General features: G+C 36.8%; 1 long non-coding RNA gene across 1 annotated transcript; it reads right to left on the bottom strand.

Moving 5' to 3' along the window:
• Positions 1-226: 226 nt before the first annotated feature.
• LOC147916082 (uncharacterized) lies at positions 227-14235 on the bottom strand. Its single transcript, XR_015553335.1, has 3 exons — positions 14151-14235; positions 11821-11856; positions 227-320 (listed from the first exon to the last, which is right to left on the bottom strand). It is a non-coding gene; the product is annotated as an uncharacterized LOC147916082 (long non-coding RNA).
• Positions 14236-16133: the final 1898 nt, after the last annotated feature.

Raw genomic sequence — 16133 nt, 5'->3', positions numbered from 1 at the left:
ACTGAAGCCATGGTGGATTTTCTAAGACAAAGACCCCCTAAGACAAAGGGGGGTCATTTAAGAAGGTTGGCCAACACCCAGATGGTGGGCTTGTGGACCATGAACCTGGCTACAGACTCAGAAACAGCCACATCCTCTATGAATTTGACTACAGCCCCATTTGGTCTTGGTCCTGCCATCAGCACCATCCACCAAGGGATCTGAAAGGAGCTACACTTGCCTGTGCCTTGGGTAACAGGCCTGCCAACCTTGGTCCCCGCTGTGAACCCTGAAGCAGTCCATGATCTGACTCCAGCCCTTCTCCAGGCCTTGGATACACACTGTAAAGAGATGTAAATAGTGACATCAACAACATAAAACGTGGTGGGGGAGAAGTAAAAGTGTCGAGTTTTTGTGTGCATTCAAAGTTAAATTGTCATCAGATTAAAATAGACTTTTATAAGTATACGTCTCATGTAAGCCTCATGGTAGTTACAAAGAAAAACCTCTGACACAAATACAGAAGATAAAGAAAAAGGAATTAAAGCAAAAACTACAAAAAAATCATCAAATCACAAAAAAAAGCAGCAACAGAAGGAGAAAGGAACGAAGGAACTACAAAACAGTCAGAAAACAATTAAAATGACAAGGGTAAGTCCTTACCTACCAATAATTACTTTAAATGTAAATGGATTAAATTCTCCAATCAAAAGACATAGAGTGACTGAATGGATAAAATAATAAGATCCAACAATATGTTGCCTACAAGAAACTCACTTTACATTTAAGGAAACACATAGGCCAAAAGTAAGGGATGGAAAACTATATTCTATGCAAATGATAAACAAAAGAGAGCAGGAGTGGCTATACTCATATCAGATGAAATAGACCTTCAGTAAAACTCTGTCATAAAAGACAAAGGAGGTCACTATATAATGATAAAGAATTGATTGATCAAGTGGATATAATAATTGTAAATATATATGCACCCAACACTGGAGCACCTAAATATATAAATAAAGCAAATATTAACAGATCTGAAGGGAGAAATAGACAGTAATGAAATAAGAGTAGGAGACTTCAGTATCTCAATAACAATAATGGATACATCATCGTGACAAAAAATTAATAATGAAATATTGGACATCAACTATACTTTAGACCAAATGGACCTAACAGACATATACTAAACATTCCATTGACAGCAATCCTAAAATTCATATGAAACCACAAAAGACCGTGAATAGCCAAAGCAATCTTGAGCAAGAAGAACCAAGCTGGAGGCATCACACTACCTGATTTCAAACTATATTACAAAGCTATAGTAATCAAAACAGTATGGTATTGGTATAAAAACAGACAGACCAGTAGAACAGAATAGAAAGCCCAGAAAAAAACCCATGGAAATATGGTCAACTATCTTTGACAAGAGGGCTAAGAATACACAATGGGGAAAGGATGGTCTCTTCAATAAATGGTTTTGAGAAAACTGGATATCCTTATCTTAACCACACAAAAAGTCAAAATGTACTAAAGACTTAAATGTGAGACCTGAAACTGTAAAACTCCTAGACGAAAATATAGGAAACATCTCCTTTACATTAGTCTTGGTAATGATTTCTTGGATATGGCACCAAAAGCATAGTTAACAAAAGCAGAAGTGAGCAAGTGGGACTATATCAAACTAAAAAGCTTCTGCACAGCAAAGGAAACAGTCAATAAAATGAAAAGGCAACCTGAGGAATAGGAGAAAATATTTGTGAACCATCTATCTGATAAGGGGTTAATATCCAAAATACATAAGGACCTCATACAACTCAACAGTGAAAAAACCAAATAATCCAATTAAAAAATAGGCAAAGGACCTGAACAGACATTTTTCCAAAAAAGACATACAAATGGCCAAAAGGCATATGAAAAGATGCTCAACATCACTAATCATGAGGAAATTCAAATCAAAACCACGAGATATCACCTCACACCTGTTAAGATGGCTATTATTGGAACAACAAGAGAGAGCAAGTTCTGGGTAGGGTGTGGACTAAATGGACCACTTCAGTACTGTTGTTAGGAATGTAAACTGGTATAGCTACTATGGAAAATAGTATGGAGGTTCCTCAAAAAATTAAAAGTCTAACTATCATATCATCCATCAATGCCACTTCTAGGCATATATGCAAAGGAAATGAAATAAATATCTTGAAGATATATCCACACTCCCATGTTCATTGCAGTATTATTCACAATAGCCAAGATATGGAAGCTACCTAAGTGTCTATCAGCAGATGAATGGATAAAAAGATGTGATATATATACACAATAGAATGTTATTCATTCGTAAAAAGAGAAGGAAATCCTGCCATTTGCAACAACATGGATGAACCTGAAGGACATTATGCTAAGTGAAATAAGCTGGACACAAGAAAGGACATACTCACAATTTCACTTACTTGTGGAATCAAAAAACTCAAATTCAGAAACAGAGATTAAAATGGTGGTTCCTAGGGGCTGGGGACTGGGGGAAAGAGGGAGATATTGGTGAAAAAGAGTACAAACTTTCAGTTATAAGATGAATAAAATCTAGGGATCTAATATACGGCATGGTGACTATAGTTAATAATACTGTATTTATTATATTCTTGAAATTTGCTGAGTATATCTGAAGTGTTCTTACCACACACACACCCCCCCACACACACACACACATAGACGCACACAAATGATAACTATATGAGGTGATGGATGTGTTAATTAGCTTGATTATGGTAATCTTTTCACAATGTACATATATCAAATCATCACATTGTACTCCTTAAATATTTACAATTTATATTTGTCAATTATACCTCAATAAATCTGGAAAAAATTGCTTAAACAAAACATTAAATTTATTCAGTTTGGTAAAAATGGCTCATTTCCCTCTTCTACTCTTTGATTGATTTCTGTAAAGTGATTCTTCATGAATATATATCTTTCTTGAGACATGCTAATTTAAATGGAATTAAATGGCAAAAGTAAATTTAATAAAAAAAGATGAAAATTTTATTTTGTAAACCTTGCCCTTCATTATTTCATGTCAGGCATACCAAAATATTGTGATGCTTGAAATATTTCAAGAATAACTTGGAATTACAAAAGTTAGGTTGTTTGACAGGAAAATTTATATTTCTGTAGCACTTATTCAAACTTAGGAAACAAAAATATTCATTTCCTAAAATTGAGAGCTAATTTGCAAACAAAGAAAATATTTTAGTGTTTGCCATTGTTGTAATAATGTTTAGCTATGGTATGATTAACAGAATTGAGTAATGTATTATTTTATGTGATATAATTTTGCATAATCATTTAACCTGCAGTTTTATTGGTCTGTCTTACTTTATACAATGTAATACTTAAAGCTGTGATTTGACAGAATCTTCTAAAATGTATGTATTTAGTTATCCACTGTAGAATTGAAATTTTCCTTGATTGTAACTACTCTTAATTTATTAGATTCCTAAGTTTGAAATATAGACACTAAATTTCATAAGTTCAAACATTAAGAAGATGAAATTTTTCTCTCTCTAGGTAGCTTTTGAGGATGGGAGATTGTGTAAAGGTTCTTTCTCTGTGGCTGGTTTATTACCAAAATTTGCTTCCTCTGTCTTGAATATCAAGAAGTAGATATTTTCTTAAAATAATATGCACTCAAAATGCAGTAAATTTTGAATAAAAAGAACTGTTCTGATATTTATGCTATGTTAAATTATAAAATCTCTCTGCTACTCATTTTCTTCTTTTTCTTTTATTTTTTGTGTATTTGTTCTCATTTTCTTTCTTTCTTTTTTTTTTTTTTTTGTGAGGAAGATTAGCCCTGAGCTAACATCCCATGCCAATCCTCCTCTTTTTGCTGAGGAAGATTGGCCCTGGGCTAACATCTGTGCCCATCTTCCTCCACTTTATATGAGATGCCGCCATGGCATGTCTTGACAGGCGGTGCGTTGGTCAGCGCCCAGGATCTGAACCGGCGAACTCAGGGCCGCCAAAGCGAAGTGCGCAAACTTAACCACTGCACCACCGGGCCGGCTCCTCTGTTCTCATTTTCTTAATTGTATTTACAATATAAGTCATATGGGGGTTTTGAAAAATACAGGTAATAGAAAGCAATTTCACTATTAAAAACAAGAAAGAAGGAATCCCTGGATGCTTCTCATTATTTGGTAACAGAAAAACTTGAAACACTTTGGCTTTAGGTTTATAGAGAAAGAGCCATACATGTTACTCTGCAGGTACCCTGCGAGATAACCTGGGAATGGGAATGGTGAAGACAAGGATATTAAGCTGTTGAAGTCAATGTCCATTTGCATTACTTTTGGATAAAATGGTGTTGATACCAATAATGGCATCCAATTTTTTAAGATTAAGCAATTCAATATTTTGATATGAATTATTATTATTCAACAATGATGAATAATTTGGAGTTGCCTTCATTACCAAAATAACAGTAAACCTTAACTTCAAAAATTTTAATGCATTGGGTACTTTTGTGGGTTTTGAGTTTTTGTTTCTTTTTAGGACACTTGTAATGACCTTGATTTACTCATTCATATATGTGCTTATCTAGAAGACTTCTATATAATATTGTTTATAGTAAAGTATATTTCGCTTTTTGTTTTTTTCTACAGATATTGAGATATAGCATGTTGCTTTTTTAAAAGTGTGTGTGCTTTTCATGTATAAAGGCATGAATATCTTTCTCTAACTTTCCCTTATAATTTGTGCTCCATCTAAACATATTCCAGGATTTCACAATATTATTCCTTTTTGTCCCATTCTGTCAGCTCAAACTTCTACAAACCAACTCCTGTATTCAGCTTCAAAATAGTAGCCTGAGGAAGAGAGATGGGAACATATAACTGTGAGGACAGCACCCTCCATTGAAGCCAGAGTTGATTCTCACAAGGAATTCAAACTGAAGAGGGTTTTAAATACTTAGTAATAACTTTTAGCATTATTACTAATTAAGAATATTTACTTTCCTTTGGCAAAATGAAAGCAACAACATACCCAAGGCATAGATGAATTTAACCACTTGGAAGCGTATTAACAATAAGAATGAGGTCTTTCCTGAGGAAATTAAAGCGGAATATAATGGGTCTGATAATACGTATGTAAGCTAAATATTCTCCTTCAGAAACAGAAGACACAGATTTATTGATACAAAATTCACTCCCTTTCCTTTCCATTCCCCTCTCCTCGTGTTTAGCCTCATAATATTGACAGAAGCTGGGGCCTAACTGACGCTGCTATGGAGTTGCCACACATCATCATCTCTTTCTCTCCTCAAGTCGATAAAAAAACAAAGGTCATTTCCTTTCTTCCTTTTCTTTTTCCTCCCTCCCTCCCTCCCTGCCTTCCTTCTTTCCTTCCATCTTTGCTTCCTTCCTTTGCTTTTTTTCCTTCTTCTTTAATGAGTCTTATGGTGTTCCAGAAAAAGCTTTTTAATCAACCAGTCATTTATGGGACTCTATTTGATATGACTTCTGAAATCATAAATTGGCTTTGAAAGCCAACTCAAGAATATAACTCTTCTAGTGGTAAATAGTACTCAGTTTTCCTAGAGTTTGAAACAGTTGTATTTAAAATCTCCTCTCTGACTTTCTGTCCTCCAGCATATCTATGAGAAATCTATCAGGGGCAAGGGAAATTGACGGATGCTCTTTTCTAGGGTCTGATCATCTTGATGGGCCTATAGCAACACATAGCTTTAATGTTCCTAATTAGTCAACAACATTTCTTTATATCAACCTGAAAGAGAAAAGCAGTAATCTAGGTGGGTCAGCTAAATTATAATCATAAAGTGATATATTTCTGATATGCTAAAGTGGCATTAAAGACTGATCATTTAAACTTCAAACATAGGTAATGGATAGATTTTTTAAAATATTTTTGAAAAACACCCACTGAAAGTTGAAGTTAAATGATGTGACTTGCTTATGGGGGCATTTTAATACATATTGAAAAGATTATAAATTACACAGACACACACTTTCTACTCCAGCAAAGATGTAAAGACTATACAACAGAAAGCTATGGAATATAAAAATGCTTTTCTAGTGCATAGGAACTAGTCTTAAAGTTTTATAAACATGGATAAAAAAACCCAAATGACTCTGGATAGTTCCGTAGGTCGTTTATCAATTATATATGCAAACACAGATGTTTTTCTCAAGTAGAGTTAATAAATGAGCTTCTGTTTCTGATCGAAAACTAAATCTGTGTATCATTTGATATTGCAAAGTCAGAAATGAGATAGTATCATTTTTAGTTTAGCCTATTCACTACGTGTTAAAAACATCTTTAACTTTTGTTGATCTATTTATCTACATTGTCAAAATACGTAGTGGTGAGTATACTTTTTTGTGTAGCTTTTGGTGATGTCCATTTCCTACCTCCCTCACTGTGTTTATAGTGAATGCACTGTTTGTGTACAGCCAAAGACCATCAGAATCTCTCTACTTAATGGAGTTTAGTCTAGGATTGCCTGCTGTAAACAAAGATGAGAAAAGGACATTTGCTTTGCCCAGGAATGTGGTCTAGTGTCTGAAGTTTTGGTTTTATGAGCTTAGCATGTTTTTTCAAATGAATTTCAATTTCATAAAACAAGCTCTAGATACCGCTACGTGTGACATTTTTATGTGTGATAGCTCATTGTTGCCTCAGGTATCAATTTAATTTTGATTTCTCATAAATATATTTCATTTTTTTCAGTAGTATTGGGGCAACTGGAAAATACATGTTGCTTCTTTTATAGAGAAATTGAATCTCAGTCAATTACATAAATATCACAAACTTATTATGGGGCAAACACTGTCATAAGTGATGTAGGAAATCCAACTGAACTATATAGCAGAGATTGTGGTGGGGAGGAAAGTAGGGGTGATGGTGGCAGTTTTACCTACACCCACACCTGGTTTTAAAAGGAATTTTGTTGTCTTAAAGAGAAGAATAAGACAAGGCATATCTGCCCTCTGGGGAAAAAAAGACCTACACACAGCAAATCATGTATAAGCCCAAGGTGAATGGCAAAAAGAGTGCCAAATAAATGACATGGACCAATGAAGAAAGTAGAAATTTTAAGAACAAGGAGCTTGAGTCAGGAGTGTCTTTACATAAGTCGTAGGACCTGAGCTGGCAGTGTTTTATATGAAGTGAGGAATGATAGGATAGCCTGGATATATGAATACATTTGGAATAGTAAAGACTCCAGGATCTGAGGGACTTTTTATAGGAGTGTGACTAGGAGTGAATGCAGAGAATGCAGATTGCACCAGGCATTCTGAGTAGTCTGAACTTTCTCCTAAAGCAATGGGAGGATACTGAATACTATTAGTAGTGACTACCATTTATTGGAAATTCACTACATTTTTCAAGCTTTGTAAGCTTTGCATTTCATGTGTATTACCCCTAATTTTTTTATACAACCTTTTAAGCGATCTGGAAAGAAATAGAATAGCTTTGCTTTCATGAAGTTATTCATTGTGGTAGAGAAATAAAATACAAGGCATGTATTCTGAGTGTGACTAGAGGATTCGTTAGATTAAATTATTTTCATCTTTACTGGTTGGTTAGATTAAATTATTTTCATCTTTATCTGTTGGTTAGATTAAATTATTTTCATCTTTATTTTCCCCTCTTTAATCACTGATTTACTTTATGGTAAATACATTCAATGTTCTAGGCACTGAGCTGAAACTCAAGACGGTAAGTTGTTGAACTGAGTGTCAAAAGAATTTGTCTGTGTTCTGTGTTCTGTCCTCTACGCCAGGGAACTTCTCAGAGGCAGTAGGTTTGTCACCAAGAAAGTGACAGTTTGAAAGCCCCATTATGTTTTTGTATAAGATGTTTTCAAAGGAATAGAATGTGAAGAATTGAGATGCTGACTTGGCCAGTCACAGAGTTAGAAATGACTGATGTTTAACTGTTTCCTTCCCAAAACAACCTTTAACTGTATGTTAACTATATACAACAACAATATGACAACAACTATACGCTGCTGTCAGTGTCTGCCAGATGACAGACGTCAAGGTGAACGTATGCTTGATGCTGCACTGTTTTCCTGGTGCTACTGTGCACTTCGTTTTATTTTCCTGCTCTTTCCTTGTTAGTTGGTATAGAGAAAAAACTAAAGCTTGAAAAATCTCATGAACTAAATAAAAAGCATTACTGTCTCTATTTCCAACTTCCCATACATATTGAAAATATTCAGCTTAACTTCTAAAATCATACAGATAGTTCATTCATGTATAGCCAATTCTTCTAGAAGCTGTTAAGACAGAAAACAGTTGGAAAAATGATTGGACTATTAAAGATGGAGTTATTCCTTCTCTTTCTGTCAGAAAGTACATTGCTAAATGACTGAGGAAAACCACACATTTAGAGAAAAGCCCTATTTGTGTCAATTAGCATAAAGTGTGATATTTCACCTACATCCTATCTAAGACATACGAAACTCATTTTTTTAACTCTCTTTTCTTCTATATTTTCTCAATAACTATATTTTTAATTTTCAGCCATCATCAGGAATGCATATTTGAAGGAAGATATGTACCTGGCTTACATATTCTGAGAGGAGTATAGTAAATAGCAAAATTGACCCAGTAGAGGGCTATTGTCAATGGCTGCATTTTACCTCAGGAAATATCTAATAATTGTAGGATCTAATATTCTGGTGCCCCATTTGAGGTCTAGAGATAAGAGGAGATCACTGAATTTCTATATCTTGAGCAACTGAATATGAAGTAGAGGGGATTCATGAGGAGAACAGGAAGTAAACACATACGCTTTAAGGCTCAAGCAACTTACTGGATATGTTACCAGGGGGAAAGTCAGTTAACCTCTTAGTTTTCCTATTAGTAAAAAAAAATAGGGTTAAAAACACGTTTTATTTACAGTATCGGGTTGGTATGATCTTACATTAAAATGTCAGGAAAAGCTCACTACAAATAAAAAGGGTTCTTAAATTTTGCCTATCACTATTATTATTAACATCATTTCATACTCCTTTTGTCCCTAGTTTTTATATCACTCCACAGAATATAACATTTCAAATCTGAGGCTTCTAAGTGAAAATGCAGAATGGGCAATTGTCTGAAATACTGAACGCGTGCTATCATTGCGTGCTCGGCACTCTCCAATGAGGTTGCACATATCCTTTCAGCGGAAGCTGGCAGGATGATGGCATCCCCGATGCACACTGCCCTTGGGCAGGAGAGCTGCGGTCTCGTCACAGCTCTCCTACTGCTCAGAGCGCTCACCGCCTCTCTCTGGAAGATTGAACTAGCTGACCAATAAGCTCACTTCAACTGCCAAATTCCATGCCAGTATAAACCACAGTTAGAGATGAACTAGTGAGGTTGAATAAAGTATTTTGGAACATAGGTTAAAAAGTCAAGAGTAGAAGTTTTGAACCAAAACGTGAAGTAAAGTATTCATTTCTGTGCTGTAACTTTTCCATTTACAAAGTACTTTTTGTTAAAGTAATTAATGTGAAGGATAGTTTAATACAAGCTTGTATATAGAAGGTCATATCAAGAGAGCTTAATTTTTTAAAACACATACTGTAAGAAAACTTATTTTAAAAAATCATATATGTTTTAGAATTTTCTCAGAGCGTTTAATCAGTATACTTTATTTTTCTATTGATACTTGAGAAAATAAAGAACGGTGATTAAGAGCTTGAAATCTGGAATCAGAAAGATTTGAGTTAAATCCTGGCTCCACCCACTCCCACTACTTACAGTCGTGTGGATTTGGTCCCAACTTCCCAACTTCTCTGATCCTCAGTTTCTCACTACAAAAGGACAGTGTAGCACCTAACTCACACGGCAGATATCAAGATAAGGTCATTTTATGTATAAAGAGTTTAGTAAAGGGACACAGAATATGTGAATAAAATATAGCTATTAGTATGACTAATGATAATTTGACTGGTATTAAATATTTAAAGGTAGAAAATTTGGGGATTTTTTTCCTAAATGTTCCAAATTTAAGTAGCATATTGGTGAAGAATATGATAATCTCTTTTTTGTCAACTCTATCCCAATCTTTCACATTGCTATACTAACTTGCACTGACCACTGTTCGAAAATTTTATCGTCACTTATATGATTTTGGTAAGAACTGAAGAAAGACTTGAGAATGTACTAATGTAGAAAGTGAAGGATTGCTCTGGATCAGAAGGGAAAAAAAGGAGAGGGACTTTGTGTGCTTTCCTTCTGATTGTGGTATTATTTTTGTTTGTTTTAATGGATGAAATGGAAATGTAATTGGGATTAAGTATGAAATAAATATTAATTTTAAACTACAAACTGGTAGAAAGGGCACTAAATTCAGGATTATGTTTGTAAAGAAGAAAGGGATATAAACGTATTCTTACATTCCCCAATAACGTTTGCTTCAGGGACCTAGTCCTGGCAAAGTTTTACATTACAACACAGGAAAACAAGGTAAGGAAGTAACCAGGAACCTCCCAATTCAAGGAGATGTCTTTCAAAATAAAGAATAAAATAATTGCCTAAGTAAAGGACTGGACAATTCACTGTTAGACTAAAGTGGTGAAAGTTCTGTATTCTCTTCCAGAAGGTAGAGAGGAGGATGTCACAGAAGCTTCACTGAGGAGGTGACCTTGGAACTTTCCAGATGTTGATGTTACATAGTAGAAAAGAGAAAACATGTACAAAGGTATAGTTATATATGTGGGCACAGCATTTTGGGGAAGGGGACTGTGCAGTAATAAAGCCTGATATTTACTATATATCTTCACAAATTAAAATTGCATTCACATACATTACATTGTTTAATCCTCAAACATCTTTATAGATTATTATATTTTTAATAGATAATGTAACTCCGACTGAAAGCAGTTCAGTGACTTATCCAAGCAAATACATCTAACAAAGTTCAAATCCTTTTTCTTATTCTTCTGAGTAAACATTTTAAAATATATGATTTTAAGAGTAAAATTGAGAGTAAATTGTAGTAAATTTAGACACATTCATATAATATAAGAAAAAATACTCAAAAGGAGGTGAGGATAGGTTTTATGGATTTTAACATAGTCTAAGAAATACGTAACGTATGCAGTTCCTCTAAATTCACTAAGTGGAGTCCTAAGTCTCAAAAAATATTGCAAGAAAACATTTATTTAAGGTCCATGTTATTTTAAAATATTATCATAAATGGTAGAGAGATTATTTATTCTTTATTATTAATTCTCTCTCCTGGTATTCATCCTATGTTTGGTTGACAGGATCTTCTCCAAAGAGAACATAAATGCAGAGCCAAGAGAATTACATCCTAAAATACTGTCAGTGAGATAGAAATCCAGTGACTCTATGTTAAAACCCCTCATCTTTTCCTTCATTTTGCATGTTGGGGAGAAGATCCAATAGTAAGTAGGCAGATGGCATCGTGAATGTTATATGATATGAGAAAATTCAGAAGTTATTTCTAGCCCTAGTTCTGCCATGAAAAAGCTATGTAACCTTGAATAAATTCTTTTCCCTCTCAACAACATCGTTCTCATCTGCAAAATAAAATCGTTAGACTAGATACATTTTAAGATCCCTATTAGCTTTAACTTAACCTTTATAGAAAGCTGCAGAGGAGTTTTGACATGTATTTAGAGGTAATGGGGTAATTGACTAAAAGAAAAAGTTAGAAGAGGAAGATGAAAAAATGCATTAGTGGATCAACTGCAAAACATTTCTGTGTAAGCAATTTCCAAGGATGTGCAAAACAAAATAATACTAAAAAGCATTTAGGGATCTGAAGTTTAAAGAAAAATTACTTTATACTTACATTTAAAAAGCTGAGAAAAGTGGAGAAGGGTGGAAGCTAGAATGAAAAAGAAAGAATTTTTTGAACAGTTAAACATTTTCTCGGGCCAGCGCCGTGGCTTAGCGGTTAAGTGCACGCTCTCCGCTACTGGCGACCAGGGTTCGGACCCCGGGCGCGCACAGACGCACTGTTTCTCCGGCCATGCTGAGGCCGCGTCCCACATACAGCAACTAGAAGGATGTGCAACTATGACATACAACTATCTACTGGGGCTTTGGGGAAAAAAAAAAAGGAGGAGGATTGGCAATAGATGTTAGCTCAGAGCCAGTCTTCCTCAGCAAAAAGAGGAGGATTAGCACAGATGTTAGCTCAGGGCTGATCTTCCTCACAAAAAAACACAAGATTCTTAGGAAAAAAAAAACATTTTATCAAAATCTATTTAAAATTTGAGGAAAATATCTTATTAACAGTAGTAGAAAGAAAATAAGGAGAAGATGTAAAGATGTATGAATGCGCCAAGGGATCTTTTAGTAAACAGTGTCTTCATCTAGGGTTGCAGGAAAATATGAAGTGATACAATATACATCCAAAACTAGTTTTTAATAAGTGTGTAAATAATTGACACAGCATTGAATGCTTTGTATTTTAATCCATTATTTTGGTAATATTGTGTATGTAAATATGGGTCCCGGGGCATCTGATATTCGTGAAACATGTTTCAGTAGTGAAAAAAATGATTTCGTTAATCATTTTAGACTTCCAAATGCTTACATGGACCTAGGAAACAGTGTTGAACCTGCTTAGGAGGATGAAGATGAGTGTTTAGGAGAGGAGAGAGGAAGAAACAAGTCAAGGAGGGCCTGCTGGGGGGATTGGGGGCGGGTGAGAATGATGGCGTATTTACTACTCTTCATTACTCCCTTATAAAAGGGACTGTTGGGGACACAGATTTTGGAAGAGAGAGTTGAAAATAATGTTGATTTCTGGAAATCAAGTCTTGTGGTAGATCACACATTTACCAAAGAGGAATAAACAAAGAAATAATAAATGAAATCATATCATAGGACAGATTTTATGTGTGGAGTGAAATGTTATGTGTGTTGGATAAGTAGGAGTTCTGGAAAATGTCAACTGTTGTTTCATGTCTTACTTTAGCCATTTTCTTCCAGTAAGCCTTCCTTGATAAGTCCAAGTCTGAGTTTTGTGCCAGCCTATGTACTTGAATAATTATCGCCTACAAGGCATTGTATCACAATTGCCTTTATACTTGCATGTCTCGTCCACGTATAAGGTAAACTCTGACCACAAGCAGGTTTTATCCTGAGCATTGTTTTGCGTGGTCCTTAGCAGCATTTTGCCACAAAATATGCCAACATAATGTACTAAGTGTCTGTGGTGGCAGAAATTAAGCTAGTTTGTGGAGAAACAATATGACAAAAACAATAAATACAGTAAAAATTAGGTATGAGAACAGAAGTGAGGTGTTCAGGAGCTAGAGTTCTAATGAGAACGAGTATTTTTTTCTATCTAATATGCGTCACTTACTGTATGATTAAGAACTTCTATCTTCCTATTTCTAAGCCTTAGTTTCCAAATTTGTAAAGTGGACACAATAGCAATGCCTATCTCACAGGATTGGTGGGAGGTTGAAATGAAGTACAACAACGTGCCTCTATAGAGTAAATGCTCACAAAGTGTTAACTATTATTTTTACTAACTATAATTTCTGCTATAAATGTCATTAGAAATACAAAAAAATACTAAAGTAATTTCCCACAAAATTAAGTGTATTAAAAATAATAGGAAATACTTTGTGTCATGAAAAAATGTCTTGGAGATCTTGGAGGAAGTCAAGATGGCGGCGTAGGCAGACTCTGAACTCACCTCCTCCCGCAGACACAGCCAATTTACGACTACTCTTGGAAAAATTACCCCTGAGACAGAACTGAAAACTGGATAAGAGGAACTCCTGCAACAACAGACAATCCTAACTGAGGTGGAAGAGGCAGAGACTCCCTTCCGGAGAGGAAAAACGCCGCTTTCACAAGCCGCCAGCCTCATGGCCGCACAGGAGCAGCCCACAGGTCCACAGCCTCCCTGGAGGAGCAAGGCCCTGAGCCGGGAGCGCCCCCGCTATGGGCATTTTGTGGACCCAGCACAATCGAGACGAGTGGCATAATATCTGACTTTGCCTGCTACTAAAACATTGGGGAGAACCCCCAGAAAAGCTGGTTCACAAAGAAATGAAAACCAGCTCTTAAAGGGCCCATGTGCAAACTCACCCGTTTCAGAAAGCAACCTAAAATCACCAGAAAGAAAGGTGCACAGTGCTGTGGTGAAAAGAGACTCACCTGATAGGCCCTGAGTGCATCTCAGTGAGGGGTGAGACCTCTACAGGGACTGGGACATTGGTGGTCGCCATTGTTGTGGCCTGATGTGGGTGTGCTGACACAGACGTCATTGGAGTTCTCCTTGAGGCCAGCTGGCCCAGGGTCTGCCCCACCCGCTAGAGCACCAATTTAATCCAGCTCAGCCAGGGCGGATAGCCCACCCTAGAGACTGGCCCCACCCAACAACAAGCCCTCAGGCAACTTGTGGGCCTGCATAGATTGGTGACAAGATTCTCTGCAGCCTGGCAACTGAGCCGACTTCAGTGGGGCAGGGCGTGCACAAGGAGCAGGTGGAGAGTGTGGGGCGGTGGTGGAGTGTGTGGGGCTGCCGCCATGGAGAGCCTGGGTCCGCTTTGGGAGGTTGGGGCGTGCACACGGGGCAGGACTATGTTGACTGTGTGTGTGGACCTGTGGGCGGCAGGGCTTGTCAGCTGCAGAAGACTTGTGCTTCTCAAAGACCCACATAGGGGGTTTGCCCCACCTCCCAAAGCCTGAAACAATTAGGTGCTCCTGTGCCTGAGGCCAGCCCCACCCAGCTGCAATCCTCAGAGAGCTGACAAGAGACATAAGGCTGGAGGCTTATAGCAATTGTAAGGCCCTGAGCCTAACAACATGCCATGCTGGGAGCCTACTCACTTAAAAGAAATACTACAACACAAATGTGGTATTAGAACTTGCAGCCAACTGTGCTGGGGCTCCCCACACCTGATAAAGAGACTGAAGGGCCCACAACAACTACAAGCAGCTGAGCATTACAACAGCTGGCCAGGAGCATAACTCGGTCTCCCTGGGCGCCTACAGGGAGAACAAACAGGCCACAACAGAAGGACACACGTAGCCCACATAGGGGTTACCCCTAGAACATTGAGAACTGAGGGAAGCACACGGCAGACCTCCTAAGCCATCGCTTACATAAGGTCACATATCCAAGAGCAGGAGACGTAGCTGACCTACCTAATACATAGACACAAGTACAGGGAAAGAGGCAAAATGAGGAGGCAAAGGAATACATTCCAAGTAAGGGAACAGGACAAAACCCCAGAAAAGGAACTAAGTGAAACAGAAATGAGCAACCTACCTGACAGAGAGTTCAAACTAAGAGTGTTAAGGATGCTCACTGATCTGGGGAGAAGAATAGATGAACTCAGTGAGAATGTCAACAAAGAAATGGAAGATATAAAAAAGAACCAATCAGAAATGAAGAATACAATACTGGAAATGAAAAATTCATTAGAGGGACTCAAAAGCAGAGTAGAGGATACAGAAGAACGGATCTGAGAGCTGGACGAAAGACTAGAAGAAATTACCCAAGGTGAACAGGTAAAAGAGAAAAGAATTAAAAAGAGTGAGGACAGTCTAAGGGACCTCAGGGACAACATCAAGCGCACTAACATCCGTGTTATAGGTGTCCCGGAAGGAGAAGAGTGAGACAAAGGGGCAGAGAATCTATTTAAAGAAATAATAGATGAAAACTTCCCTAACCTAAGGAAGGAAACAGATATCCAGGTACAGGAAGCACAGAGAGCCCCAAACAAGATAAACCCAAAGAGGCCCACACCAAGACACATCATAATCAAAATATCCAGAATTAAAGATAAAGAGAGAATACTAAAAGCCGCAAGAGAAAGTCAAGTTACATACAAAGGAAACCCCATAAGGCTATCAGCTGACTTCTCAGCAGAAACATTACAGGCTAGAAGAGAGTGGCACCATATATTTAAAGTGCTAAAGGGAAAAAACTTACAGCCAAGAATACTCTACCCAGCAAGGTTATCATTCAAAATGGAAGGAGAGATCAAAAATTTCCCAGACAAGCAAAAATTAAAGAAGTTCGTCAACAAGAAACCAGTGCTGCAAGAAATGTTAAAGGGACTGATTTAAGGGAAAAAGAGAAGACCACAAATAGGAAAAATTATCTATATCCATGATAAGAACGTAATGGAT

This window comes from Ceratotherium simum, chromosome 10 (assembly GCF_057802395.1).
Source record: "Ceratotherium simum simum isolate JZ-2026a chromosome 10, ASM5780239v1, whole genome shotgun sequence".
Taxonomy (NCBI): domain Eukaryota; kingdom Metazoa; phylum Chordata; class Mammalia; order Perissodactyla; family Rhinocerotidae; genus Ceratotherium; species Ceratotherium simum.
This window is presented reverse-complemented; position numbering and strand designations above follow the sequence as displayed.